Source organism: Pleurodeles waltl, chromosome 3_1 (genome assembly GCF_031143425.1).
Source record: "Pleurodeles waltl isolate 20211129_DDA chromosome 3_1, aPleWal1.hap1.20221129, whole genome shotgun sequence".
Lineage (NCBI taxonomy): Eukaryota > Metazoa > Chordata > Amphibia > Caudata > Salamandridae > Pleurodeles > Pleurodeles waltl.
The window spans coordinates 614,242,949-614,257,820 of NC_090440.1; the positions used below are offsets into that span (position 1 = coordinate 614,242,949).

The 14,872-nt window shown below is 48.3% G+C and overlaps 1 protein-coding gene across 6 annotated transcripts in view; it reads right to left on the minus strand.

Annotated features, from left to right (window-relative positions):
- The window catches only part of CDHR5 (cadherin related family member 5), a 440,889-nt gene that overhangs the window by 229,014 nt on the left and 197,003 nt on the right, over positions 1–14,872 (minus strand). The gene's annotated exons all lie outside the window — the stretch shown is intronic.

The following is a 14,872-nucleotide window of genomic DNA, read 5'->3' on the forward strand; positions in this document are numbered from 1 at the left end:
TCCAGACATGCACACACATACAACACTCAACACACACCCGCATACACGCACGCACATACACACACCCTCCTACACACACAAACAACACCTCTCACCCCTCTCCCCTGTCAGAGCACCCAACTTACCTGTTGTCAGGGGGTCCTCTGGCAGGAGACGGGACGGGGCGTTGCTGCAAGCAGCAGCGTCCGCTAGCAGAACACTGCCAGGCCGTATCATGGGTCATGATATGGTCTGTGGCAGTCTACTGGCGTGGCACAGCTGCTGGCAGCAGCGCCACCTTACCGCCGTCCGCCGGCATGGCCACAGCTGGATTTCCGCCATTCTTCTGGCAGAAATCCGGCTGCGGTCATAATAGAGCAGACGGCTGGTAGCCGCGGCGAGGGTCTTTTGGCGGCCTTCACCGCGGCGCTAGGTTGTTTTTACCGCCGGCGTCGTAATGTGCCCCAAATGTGAACATAATTCCAAACAGGTCGAAGTCTTCCCTGTTCCAGAGAGACATCAGCACACTAAGATTACTGGCGTTCTTGCTGTGCAATCATGCTGGAATGTTACTGCAGCCAGGACTTGCTATTTGATTCAGGATTCCCTTTAAAGGAACCTGTTGTATGTTAAGGATTGTTTTTACTGATGAGTGTTGCCTCACGGAGAAGTATCTTGAAATCCTATTGTTGAAGAAAAGTAACTTTGAACTTCGACTATTTTCAAATGACTGAAATTGAGATTTCATTCACTATGGAGTTATGGTGAAAACTTTAAAGTTGTATTCTTAAATTACTTCGAACTTGAACTATTTTTAATCTATTGAAACTGGGGAAATATACAAAGAATACCAGTGACTGTTCTATCATTGTTTTGATTTAGGGACAGTAGTGTATTGATGACATATGATTATCTTTTCAGGTTACAGAATTTCATCAGATACTGTAATACATTTTTACAATACGCTTAGAAAGAGCTATGTGTTTGCAAGTGTCACTTTTGAGATACTTATTGTTCGTATGTTTAGTTTTTAGGAATTTTGAGTTTCATGTTGAACTACAGAGAGGTGTTACACAGAGATAGACTGCAGGTATATCTAATCAGAACACTTAAGACTTAGTTTTGTTGTATAGGAATGTACTACATTCCACGGGTTTCATTGACCAGCCAAGTGATGAGGTAGAAGTGGCTGGGTCCTCTGTTTTCTCTCCTTCTCTAATCCCCTTTCTCAGCTTCTACCACTGGCCCTCATATATATTTCCATATGTGGTCATTGGTAGGTGTGGTGAGAGATAGAATTACACCTTTCTCCAGTTGGATCCTGTGAATAATGGTGGCAGTCTTCCAGATACTCATATGACTCATGGATCATTTTACAACAAAATAATAAAATGACTGAAAAACGAATTTCTCAACACAAATACCTAATTAAATCTACATTATTCTGGATAGCTTTTGGCTCAATTTCATGACATCGGAGCGCAGCAGAACAGTTGCTCACCATTTTATTTGGGAGTGGACCTCAGGAATTCTTCGCAGTCTCTGTAAGGAGAATGGTGTCTCATTTTCATTTCTACAGGCTTCTCAAATCTGATCTATTCTCTATGTAGGAGGCTGGACTGGCTTGTAGTGAGTACCAAGGGGTACTTACACCTTGCACCAGGCCCAGGTATCCCTTATTAGTGTAGAGGGGTGTCTAGCATCTTAGGCTGATAGAAAAGGTAGCTTAGCAGAGCAGCTTAGGCGGAACTAGGAGACGAGTGAAGCTCCTACAGTACCACTAGTGTCAATTGCACAATATCATAAGAAAACACAATACACAGATATACTAAAAATAAAGGTACTTTATTTTTATGACAATATGCCAAAAGTATCTCAGTGAGTACCCTCAGTACACAATACCAAAATATGCAGTAATAGCAATAGAAAACAGTGCAAACAATGTATAGTCACAATAGAATGCAATGGGGGCACATAGGGATAGGGGCAACACAAACCATATACTCTAGAAGTGGAATGCGAACCACGAATGGACCCCAAACCTATGTGACCTCGTAGAGGGTAGCTGGGACTGTAAGAAAACAGTGAGTGTTGGAAAAATAGCCCACCCCAAGACCCTGAAAAGTGGGTGCAAAGTGCACCTAAGTTCCCCAAAGAGCACAGAAGTCGTGATAGGGGAATTCTGCAGGAAAGACCAACACCAGCAATGCAACAACGATGGATTTCCAGACGAGAGTACCTGTGGAACAAGGGGACCAAGTCCAAAAGTCACGATCAAGTCGAGAGTGGGCAGATGCCCAGGAAATGCCAGCTGTGGGTGCAAAGAAGCTGCCACCGGATGGTAGAAGCTGAGGATTCTGCAGGAACGACCAGGGCTAGAAACTTCCCCTTTGGAGGATGGATGTCCCACGTCGTGGAGAGTCGTGCAGAAGTGTTTTCCCGCAGAAAGACCGCAAACAAGCCTTGCTAGCTGCAAAGCTCGCGGTTAGGGTTTTTGGATGCTGCTGTGGCCCAGGAGGGACCAGGATGTCTCAAATTGCGTGAGGAGACAGAGGGGGCGTCCAGCAAGACAAAGAGCCCACTCAGAAGCAAGCAGCACCCACAGAAGTGCCAGAACAGGCACTACGAAGTGGAGTGAACCGGAGCTCACCCAAAGTTGCACAAGAGGGTCCCACGACGCCGGAGGACAACTCAGGAGGTTGTGCAATGCAGGTTAGCTTGGTGACCCAGGCTTGGCTGTGCACAAAGGAAATCCTCGAAGAGTGCACAGGAGCCGGAGTAGCTGCAAAACACGCGGTTCCCAGCAATGCAGTCTAGCGTGGGGAGGCAAGGACTTACCTCCACCAAACTTGGACTGAAGAGTCACTGGACTGTGGGAGTCATTTGGACAGAGTTGCTGAGTTCAAGGGACCTCGCTCGTCGTGCTGAGAGGAGACCCAGAGGACCGGTGATGCAGTTCTTTGGTGCCTGCGGTTGCAGGGGGAAGATTCCGTCGACCCACGGGAGATTTCTTCGGAGCTTCTAGTGCAGAGAGGAGGCAGACTACCCCCACAGCATGCACCACCAGTAAAACAGTCTAGAAGGCGGCAGGATCAGCGTTACAAGGTCGCAGTAGTCGTCTTTGCTACTTTGTTGCAGTTTTGCAGGCTTCCAGCGCGGTCAGCAGTCGATTCCTTGGCAGAAGGTGAAGAGAGAGATGCAGAGGAACTCTGATGAGCTCTTGCATTCGTTATCTCAAGAATTCCCCAAAGCAGAGACGCTAAATAGCCAGAAAAGGAGGTTTGGCTACCTAGGTGAGAGGATAGGCTAGCAACACAGGTAAGAGCCTATCAGAAGGAGTCTCTGACGTCACCTGCTGGCCCTGGCCACTCAGAGCAGCCCAGTGTGCCAGCAGCACCTCTGTTTCCAAGATGGCAGACGTCTGGAGCACACTGGAGGAGCTCTGGGCACCTCCCAGGGGAGGTGCAGGTCAGGGGAGTGGTCACTCCCCTTTCCTTTGTCCAGTTTCGAGCCAGAGCAGGGCTGGGGGATCCCTGAACCGGTGTAGACTGGCTCATGCAGAAATGGGCACCATCTGTGCCCATGAAAGCATTTCCAGAGGCTGGGGGAGGCTACTCCTCCCCTGCCTTAACACCTTTTTCCAAAGGGAGAGGGTGTAACACCCTCTCTCTGAGGAAGTCCTTTGTTCTGCCTTCCTGGGCCAAGCCTGGCTGTACCCCAGGAGGGCAGAAACCTGTCTGAGGGGTTGGCAGCAGCAGCAGCTGCAGTGAAACCCCTGAAAAGGCAGTTTGGCAGTACCCGGGTCTGTGCTAGAGACCCAGGGAATCATGGGATTGTCTCCCCAATACCAGAATGGCATTGGGGGGGCAATTCCATGATCTTAGACATGTTACATGGCCATGTTCGGAGTTACCATTGTGAAGCTACACATAGGTAGTGACCTATGTGTAGTGCACGCGTGTAATGGTGTCCCCGCACTCACAAAGTCCGGGGAATTTGCCCTGAACAATGTGGGGGCACCTTGGCTAGTGCCAGGGTGCCCACACACTAAGTAACTTAGCACCCAACCTTTACCAGGTAAAGGTTAGACATATAGGTGACTTATAAGTTACTTAAGTGCAGTGGTAAATGGCTGTGAAATAACGTGGACGTTATTTCACTCAGGCTGCAGTGGCAGGCCTGTGTAATAATTGTCAGAGCTCCCTATGGGTGGCAAAAGAAATACTGCAGCCCATAGGGATCTCCTGGAACCCCAATAACCTGGGTACCTTAGTACCATATACTAGGGAATTATAAGGGTGTTCCAGTATGCCAATGTAAATTGGTGAAATTGGTCACTAGCCTGTTAGTGACAATTTGGAAAGAAATGAGAGAGCATAACCACTGAGGTTCTGGATAGCAGAGCCTCAGTGAGACAGTTAGTCATAACACAGGTAACACTTACAGGGCACACTTATGAGCACTGGGGCCCTGGCTGGCAGGGTCCCAGTGACACATACAACTAAAACAACATATATACAGTGAAATATGGGGGCAACATGCCAGGCAAGATGGTACTTTCCTACACTCTACACCTCTGAAACTTTGTTCTCATACCTTAAATGAAAAAACCCTGCAGATAAATATACACTAAAACAACATACCTAGCTCTGCCAGTCATCATGTGACAAACAATACGTCCCCAAATAAATGTTGTTTTGGAATGTGTTTCTGTCCTCTTGTGCCCATGGTTTCTGTGAACATAGTAATTTGTTCCATGTGTTTTCATTGTACCTTGATTTTTGAGACTGTACTCCTAGAATGCACAAATAATTTCGACGTGATCTGGTCAATACTACAACTGTATAAATCAACACATTTGTGTGTTCCATTCTGATGTTTCCACACCTGTATTATACTCAATTCTTGTTGTGCCTATACAGTTATAATCCTCAACATAGAACTGGTAGACCTTTGATAGGAGCCATTCATTGCTTCCATAAGCCTCTTAAGTTGTTTCGTTTTTCAATGTAGTCTTGAGTGAAAAGGGATCATCTGTGTGCTGTTAAATGAAGGGGTTAGTGAAGAAAAATGCTGCACTACCACCAAACTATTTCATACTACCAAAAGTGAAGATGCAAAATGGCTGCCAAAAAGGAGCGTATCAACTGGATGGGGAAAGGGCTCTACCCCTTTTCAGAATCACTTTTTGCTGTAATGTACAGTTGCATCTTTAATTTCGAACTATGATGAGGGACGCTCACCTATTCTTTAGAGAAGGTTTAACTCACTCAAGAGCAATGGGCACAGCACCTCCATCTCTTCAAAGGCCTGGGTGTTTTCTAGTTGTTCCCTGCTTAATCTGCGTCAGCTATTCGCTGATAGGTAGCAGAGATGGGCTCCAGATGGAGTTTGCAGCTCCACACAAAGAGGCACACCGTAAGAGAAATGTGTTGGTGCACAGGAGGCACTAATTGCTGAGTGGGCCATGGATATTCCCTGGAGACTTTGCTTTCTGCCATATTCACTCCAAGATTGACAAAAGGTAAAGTCTGCTGTGCTAATGTAGAGAGAGATGGGAACTAGGGAGGAGGGGAGTGAAGGGATGACATAGACAGCAAGTACTCTAAGCAAATGTATTGATTCTTTTCTTTGGATACTGTTCAAACTATGTTAGAACCCAAACCCCCACCCCTGCCCCTAAATCTACCGCAACCCCACCCCTAAAACCTAAAACTACCCCAACCCCCCACCACTGCCCCATAAACCTAAAAGTATCCCGACCCCCCACCCCACCCCTGAAACCTAAAACTACCCCGACCGGCCCCTAAAACCTAAAACTACCCGACCCCCACCCTGCCCCTAAAGTCTAAACTACCCCAACCCCCCACCACTGCCCCTAAAACTACCGCAACCCCCCACCCCGTCCCTAAAACCACCCCAAACCCCACCCTGCCCCTAAAATTACCGCAACCCCCCACCCCGCCTCTAAAACCCCAAACCACCCCAACCCCCCAGCCTTGCCCCTAAAATTACTGCAACCCTGCCCCTAAATCCTAAACCACCCCAATCCCCCTAAAACTACCGCAACCCCCAACCTGCCCCAAAACCTAAAATTACCCCAACACCCACCCACCCCTGCCCCTAAAAACTAAAATCACCCCACCTCACCTCTAAAACTACCCCCTAACCCTACCACCTTACCTGACCATGTCCTCTCCGATCCGGAGTCTGTTTTCCTCTGCCTTAACCACCCATGTTCGTTGTTCCGGACATGCGTGGTTAAGGCAGAGGGAAACTGGGTCGCTGTTAAGGAAAGCGTTGTTCTGCTTTCTTGGACAACGACCCTCGTTGTTCCCGCATCGTTCTTCAGGCTGCTTCCCTGGATGAAAATATGTCGGAACAAAGCATGCTGGAACCACGCATGCCTGAACAACACGGTTGGAACAACGACAGTGCTGTTACCACTAATGCCTTTACCACAAATGCCTTAACGATTTTTAGTTGTAAAGGCATTCCTGGTAAAGGCATGTGTGAACTGGCATGCATGGTTCCAGCATGTGATGCCCCTGACCCCTCCACCCCTAAAACTACCAGGACCTTCCACCCCACACCTAAAACCTAAAACTACCCCGTCCTCCCACCCTGCCCCTCTAAACTTCAGGCTGCTTCCCTGGACAGAGACCTTAGATCCAGTAATGCTCCAATGCTGATGAATGGACAAGGCCATACGCAATGGGTAGGGTGATACACAACCTCACATCCATAAAAATGGCAGGAAGGAGTCACACATGTGGAAATTTCACTTCACCATCTCCACATGCAGACACGGAGATGTCTTGTTACAGGAGATGTTAATCTACTGTTAGCAAACCATGAAGCCACATCTATAACTAATACTCAGGCCGGGTGGGAACTACAGATGTCCACTAGTCTACATTCATGTTGCACTTACTACATTGTCACAGATGCTACAGTGAGGCAGCAAACACCATACAACCAGAGCCAAGTACCAGGATACAGTCATTCTCACCCTCTTGTGGCTGCTGTGCTGCTTCAAACACCCATCCACCTCAGGGTAGGCCGCTGCTAAAATGCGGGCCATTAGGGGGAGGTCAGGGTCCAAAGGGCACCCCTCCCTCTTTGGGAGGACATCCCCAGCTGGGCCTCCACTGTCTTCTGGGCCCAGCGTCTCAGGTCCTCCCACCACTTGCGACAATGGGTGCTCTGCTGGCTGTGGACCCCCAGGCTCCGCACTTGCCTGGTGATGGCACGCCAGATCCTGTTCTTTGATGGGCATTCACCTGCATGGATGACACAGACAAAATGAGAAAGTAATGCACACTGGCACCATACCAGCTGGAATGGAGAATACACAAGAACCAGCAAGTGCCCACACATACCCACCCTCTCTGCTCACATGCCTTCACTTTATGCCCTCTGAATGCATAAACTCCCTCACTGGTACACTTGCCCGAATCAATGTCACACATGACTATGGTATTGGACTCACCTGCTCCTCTGGTGCCCCATGCAGCTGTCCATACAGGGGTAGAACCTCCTCCACTAGCTTCTCCAACTTTTCTGGTGTGAAGACAGGGGCCCTATCACCTACAGGACGTGGCTTGATGGCTCCCAGAGGCAGTACACAGCAGCTTAGAACGTGAAGGTCTTGCCGTTAAGTAAGGCTGCAGAAAATGTCAGTCAGGGCCACCTTGTACAGGACCGTTACCTCCAGTTGTCATTGCCATTGGCCCCAGTCCGCCACAGGCAGCAATGTTGACCAATGACAAGTTACACGGCGTTTGTGACCGCCTACCGCCATGACGACATTCGCCAGGGGGCTTAGGTCACTTCCAACTGTTCCCTACAGCACAACAGACGATTGATGGATGTGCCAATATAAGTGCGCCATACACATATTTGCCCAAATGGCGGTGGAAGCCTCTGTTGGGCCATTATGGTAGTGCTTCAATTTGTGGCATTCTTGACACAATGACATGATGTGGCTGTATAATTGTTGGTAGCCATGTTAAGATACTCGAAGGCACATAGGCTAGGGCTCTATATTGAGAGTTTCCAATAAGTATTGTTTGATCAGTGCAGGACAGCTCAATCAGCCATATATGTTCAATTACACATGTGACATATGTTCAATACGACTTACATGTATGCCAGTGTGCAGCAAAGAAGTTGTCCAATGCACATCAGCATGGTTGTTATTGTATATGTCAGCAGTGCAACACATCCTGTACAGTGTTAGATGTGTGCTATTTTAAAAAGTGCTGCTTACATGTGCCTACTGCTTTACTCATTGTACATTCTCTCCTCTCAACCTAGATATCCTGTGGTGAGGAGATTGAGACAACCACCAGTATACCGTCGACTAGATGACCTTGCAACCATAGAGGACAGGCATGTAATCCAGACATATCGTCTGAATCGTCAGACCATCATGGATCTATGTACACAGTTAGAGCAATTGCATCCCTTCCACAGTACAAGTCTTGTCAGTGCTACACTTTCTTGCCACAGGCTCCTTTCAGAATACTTTGGCCTTAACAGTAGGGATGTCTCAGCCCATTTTCAGTCTGGTGTGCTTTGTCAAAGCACCTGGATAGCCACATCAGGTTCTCCCAATGTGCAAACTTGGCCTATGTGAAGGCAGACTTTTATGATATGGGACACATTCCTCATGTGGTAGGGGCCATTGATGGCACCCATGTAGTCCTGATCTCTCCCAGTGCCAATGAACAGTTGTATATGAACCACTCCATAAATGTTCAGGTGGTGTGTCTGGCAGACCAGTACATCTCACAAATCACAGCCAAGTTTCCAGGATCTGTGCATAACTTCTACCTTTTGAGGTACAGCAATGTCCCACACATGATGGCACGGCTACACACAGAGGGCCTGGCTCCTTGGGATGTATGCACATTAATGTGTTTCACTGTTATGGCAACTGTAGTCAGAATCTAGCCAGTCGCTGTACCTGTTATTTCACTGGTCCTACATATGTGCACACAGTACACTCTGGCTATCCTAACCTTCCTTGGCTGTTGACACCAGTGAGGTACCCTGCCACGGAAGGGGAATTCTATTTCAATGAGGCCCACTGGAGGACAAGGCGTGTAATCGAGCAAACATTTCACCTCCTGAAGGCCAGATTAAGGTGCCTGGATCTATCTGGCGGTGACCTCCTCTACCCGCCCCAAAAGGAATGCCAAACCATCATTTCCTGCTCCAGTCTCCACAATATAGCCCTCAGACCTCAGATACCAATGCTAGCTGATGAGGGGGAGGAAATGAAAATGCTGAATTGGCAATTGATGAGGAGACAGAGGAGGAAGGTGCAGCTGATTCTAGGATTGAGCTCAACAATCAATACTTCCATTGACATACAGGTATGTTGAGTGGGGGTTTTCAAGTCTTGTATGTCCACAATAATTGATGACAATAGTCCTCCTGACTTGATTTATCAGTGGGGGTGTAATGTGGTCTTGTCCTAATGTGTGAGTTTTGGAAGCTGACTGATAGAATGTAAAGTGCACAGTTACAGTATTTCATCTCTAACATGTGTTCTCACTGCAGTGTCCTACATTCACTTCTCAAATGGACAGACCATTATTGAGCTCTGTTTGCTGCATTCTCCTGTTCTCATGCCATTTCACCCACTGACTGTGGTATATTAATCTGTGCCTCTACTACCAATGGCTTGAAGCATTCATAGGCATAAGCCATTGGTAAATGATTACAGAAATGTGGGTTGTACATGACAGTTGGCTGGTAAAGTGATTTGTGTGAATATTCTGTGACTGGTGATGTATAGGTTACATCTGGGGGCCCCTGCTTAGGAGGTATACTACAGTTGGCACGACATCTGTGACCTGCATATGTGCTTTGTGTGGCACCATGCCTTCCATCCTGATGGTACTCACTGTCATAGTCTTTTTACAGGTAAGAACACTGACTACACTCTGGTGTGCTCCTGGATTTCTACCTCTCTGACATCTGTCCTGGGACATATCTGTTGCACTGTGTCTCCTACTGAGGGTGGCTCCCTCTGCTGTCCATTGCACTGGCTGTTCGATGTAGGGGGGCACAGTTGGCAAGCATGACATTTGTTGATGTTTTATTAAAGACACATATACAGTAGCTGTGCTCCATAGTGTTTTTTGTGCATTTCATGATAGTGATAGTGAAAATAAAGGTGCATATATGGAAAGAAATGGTAATGAGTGAGGTCATGTTAAATGGAATCATCAGAGTAGGTGCTACAGCAGTTGGTTGCACAGGTCCAGTATCCATGTGCCTTTGGAAAATGGAGTAATGTCTCAGAACAGTCAACAGGGTGTCTCAGTGGCACACAAGGGAGACAAATCAGGAGAGGCTCTCTTCCGGGCAGTGGGTTTGGTCTTGGCATCTGCTCCAGCTGGATGTCTGAGTGGACATCCACATTTGCAGGGGGGTTCTTCAGCTACAGAGGGAGGGGGGAGTGAGGGCTGTGGTTCCTCTGGGAGGCCCTCCATTCCACTAGCTGCAGCTGATTTAGATGGCTCAGATGTCAAGTTGCTAGCAGAAGGGGTCTGATGGTGGGTGGAGGAAGCATGCAGGTTGGTGTTGATGTCCCTCAGCACCCCTGCAATGGAGGCCATGGGGCATTGTGGGCCTGTCACTGCTGCATGACCTCCTGATGGTATTCCCTCCGCAGCCTTTGATTTTCCCCCAACATAGTGATAATCTAGCCCATCCTGTCCTGGGATTGTTAGTATGCTCCCAGGACTTGGGAGGTGGCTTCCTGGTCAGTTGAGTCCATTGGGGACCCTATCCTCTGGCCCACAGCTTCCCTCCCATGCCTCTTGCCCCCAGGTGCCTGTGCCCCTGGCATGGTGTGCCCATTCCCAGTGTCTGCAAGACCTTCATTGTCTGGGGTGTGAAGGGTCGACTCAGGTCCCTGTACTGTGGGGCACACAATAGTTTGAACAGTCCTTGGGATACAGGTTTGGGGACGAATGGTTGGAGGTGATGTTGATGCCACAGGGTTGGGGGGAAATGATGTGGGTAGGGTGAGGCAGGGAGTCGTGGACTGACCAGGTGTCCCAGAAGGGCCAGGTAGGTCATCAGTGTCCAGACATCCAGGCGTGTTGTCCTCACTGGGGCCTTCATCCTGAGGTGGGCTGGCAGTCTCTGGTATCCTCTCCATGGTGGCACTGGCAAGGGTACCTGTGGATGGAGTGAGAGACAGAGTTAAATATAGTAAGTTTGTTTGGTAATCTCTTTATCAGAAGCAATGACAATGACAGATGCTGCACAGCATACCATTGGTGATACACAGTAGTCTATGACGTGTATGATACTCCATGTTGGGTGCTGTCTTTCAGGTTTGGTACATATAGCACTGCGGATGGGTTCAGGTACTGTCTGATAGTTCAAATGACTGTTCAGCACTGTTACCTAGTGACTAGTCAGGCTTGCTAGATGTCACATGAAATGCATGGACATTGCACCATGGTGTCCCAGTGGGAGAAGAGTATGTGAGTATGCAAGCTTAAATTTCCTGTCTATGCATGCTGTGCATGTACCTGGAGTCTGCCATCTTACTTTCCATACCTTGGTCAATCCATTTCAGGGTTGAGGTTCTGGATTAGTGGCCATTTGGATTAGTCTCAGAGCTCTAGCTGTGTTTAGCCTTGTTTGCCAGTGTGCTGTGCCATTGCATTACTGTCATTGCCATGTAGTGGTCCTCAGTCGCACCATCTAGTTGGTATAGCTAGTACAATAGTCATACATGCAAGAGATGTGATGTGATGTGCACATTCCAGGTTTTCACATACTTGGGTGAGTGCATTGTGGGAGTCGTAGTGATTAGCCAATGCTATCAGTTCCTTTGCCAATGGCTGTGTGGGCAGTTGGGCTGGGTGGAGATGTGGCATCATGGAGAGGGGCATTAGGTGAATCGATGAGAGGTGTAGTGAGACATTCAGTGAATTGGGGAGTATTTGGGTGGTGAGGAAGCATGCAGGACACAACAAGTGTGTGACATGGAAGTTGTAGGTACTTACCAGAGTACAGTCACCCAGGTATTCCAGTCAGGGCCTCGGGATGCAGAATGTCCAAGACCTTCTGCCCTAAGATGTGAACTGTGGGGGAGTAGGTGGGGGCCCACCGCCAGTCGTGTGCACAGCGATCCGGTGTTGTGATGCCATGGAACGTACCTTACCCCGTAGGTCGTTACATCTTTTCCTGATGTCCTCCCATGTGCGTCGATGGTTGCCTACTGAGTTGACCCTGTCGACTATTTTCTGCCACAACTCCATTTTCCTGTCAATCAACATTTGCTTTACCAGTGCTACAAAGAGTTGTGTCTCTACCCTGACATTTTCATCCACCATGATGCTCAACTCGTCGTCTGTGAACTGTGGGTGCTTTTGTGGAGATATGGTAGTGGTTGTGTTGATGGTGGGGGGGTGTTGTGTGTGTAAGGGTGCAGTGTTGGGTGATTGATGGGGAGGGGGTTGGGTTGTGAGTGATGTACGCTTGTGGTGTTTGTACATGCTTGTTATGTGTGTATTGTGTTGGTAGTGCAGTTGTGTGGTGTGTGCTGAGTGAGATGTGTATCTGGGCCTATAGTTTAAAGGTGGTGTCTGTCAATTTTTGCCTACTCTTGGTGTATGTGATTGTCATTTTTGTTTCAAAGCATTGTGGGTTGTGTGGGGGTGTGTTATATAGTGCAGTGAGTAGATGTGTCTGGTGTGTGTATGTGTATCAGGTATGGGGTATTCAAAAAGTCCAATGTGGCGATGTATTCTGACAGTAGTGGTTTCTGACCACAGCGGTTCGCACAGCAATGATTTTCCACCATGAAGAACTGCTGTGCTGATTTGTGGCTCGTAATCTGGAGGGTGGATTTTTGTCGGCCTGGCAGTGGTGGTGGGACTGCCTTTTTCCCGCCACCCTGTGTCCTGACGGTGTCGGATTTTTTACTGTCCTCTGGCAGTCTTCAGTTTGTGGCTCTTAACATGGCAGTTGGATTACTGCCAACATGGCGGTCTTTTGGAAGCCACCACTGCGACAGTCGTCCCAAAAGACCGCCAAAGTCATAAGGAGGCCCTAAGTGATTTGACCAGAATAACAGGATGTCGAGCAGACGCTGGAACTCAAACCTGGTTTCCCAGTTGCAAAGTCTGCAGCTCTGGCTGCAACACTCCATTCTCTCCTCTAACTACAGCATATAATTAGGTGATCACATGGATAAAGAACCTCAAGATAGCAAATAATTTAAAAGTGTTTTTTCACTATTTGAGAACTCAGAAAATATATCTTCATTTTAATTTTTTAGAACACCAACCATAATTTCTATGGTAATAAGACCCATTTTTATAATTTCGAAAGGAAATTCTTTAGGTATTACAGTTTAATTACATCAAGATGACAACAGGTGTTCCGCACTTTTGTAATAAATATAGAATATTAGCAATCTAGCTGTTCATTAGAATACTGTGGGGAGGCAGGTGTCAGGGACACGTAATTGACGGCAGGTGGGAGGGTCAGTGGCAACTTCCATAGGGGCCATGGAGGGCAGGGGAAAGGGAGGCAGGGGCAACAAACAAACCATGCAGGACAGGTAAGACAGGCTGTGGTATTATAATAGGCCATTCAGGGCAGAAGGAAGAGGAAGTTGCAGTACAACCATACATGCCAACAGACCTGATTCAGGAAGGACACTCCCGAAGTTTTTAATCCCAAGAGTGCTTTATTTTATCTGTCTCCTGCCTAATTTCCTCTTTTTCAATGTAACTCAATGGGCAATCAATTCCCCAGTTTTTTTTTTATCAAAATATCCTTCGTACTAAGTTACAATGTTGGCAAGTATAGTGCAATGGATCACTGACAGCAGGAGGAATGGGATAGGGACATGGATTTGGATAGCAGAGTGCAGGAAGGAGAGGGGCTGGGGCATCAAGCTGACCTTATAGGGCAGGCGTCAGGGGTTGCAGGAGGACAATACAACACACAAGGCAAGCTGGATGGCAGTGCAGCACAACGGACCACAGAAAGCAATAGAGAGGGAACTGGGCCATGCACATGGACAACAGAGAGCAGAGGGGAATGAGGCAAGGGCAGAAAGCTGGCAATTCCTAACAGACAGAAGGGAAAACTGCAGCATAAGAGCCCATGAAGGGCAGGGGGGAGTGGCAGGGGCATGACAGCGAACCAGACAAGGCAGGATGGAGGGAATAGGGGCACGCATATAGAAAAAGGAGGGTGGGGGAAGGAGGAAGGCCTGGAGCCGCAGCAGACAGGATGGGCACTGGAGTCACAACACACCATGAAGGGCAACAGTGAGACTATAGTGGCATAAACACAGACAATGGAGGAAAGGTGTGGGAGGGTTAGGGGCAGCAAGCAGACCACAAAGGGCAGGTGGGAGGGGCTGTGGCAGCACAGAAGGCCATGCATGGCAAGCGGGAGGGTTAGTGGCAGCACAACAGCCATGGTGTGCAAGAGTGTGGGGCATACACAAAGGACCATGGAGGAAAGAAGGGATGGTAGGGGCTGGACACAGGCAAGGGACGGCAGGGAAGGAGATTCACAACAGACCAAGTGAAGTAGACAGGATGTGCAGTTGCAGCACAATAGAGCATAGAGGGCAATAAGAAGTGGCAGTAAAATGGAGGACAGGAAGAAGGGGATAAGGGCATGGACTGGGGCAGGCAGGGTGGAGGTGGCAGGGACAGGCAGCAATCATCTGACCATACTTGTAAGGTGGGAGGAGCAGTGGCAGTTCAACAGAACACTCAGAGTAGATAGGAAGGGCAGTGGCAGGTCCATGGGACATGGTGAGCAAAATGGAGGGAGCAGGGGCAACCACACACACATCGGACTACAGGGGGAAAGAGGCTAGGGACAGCAA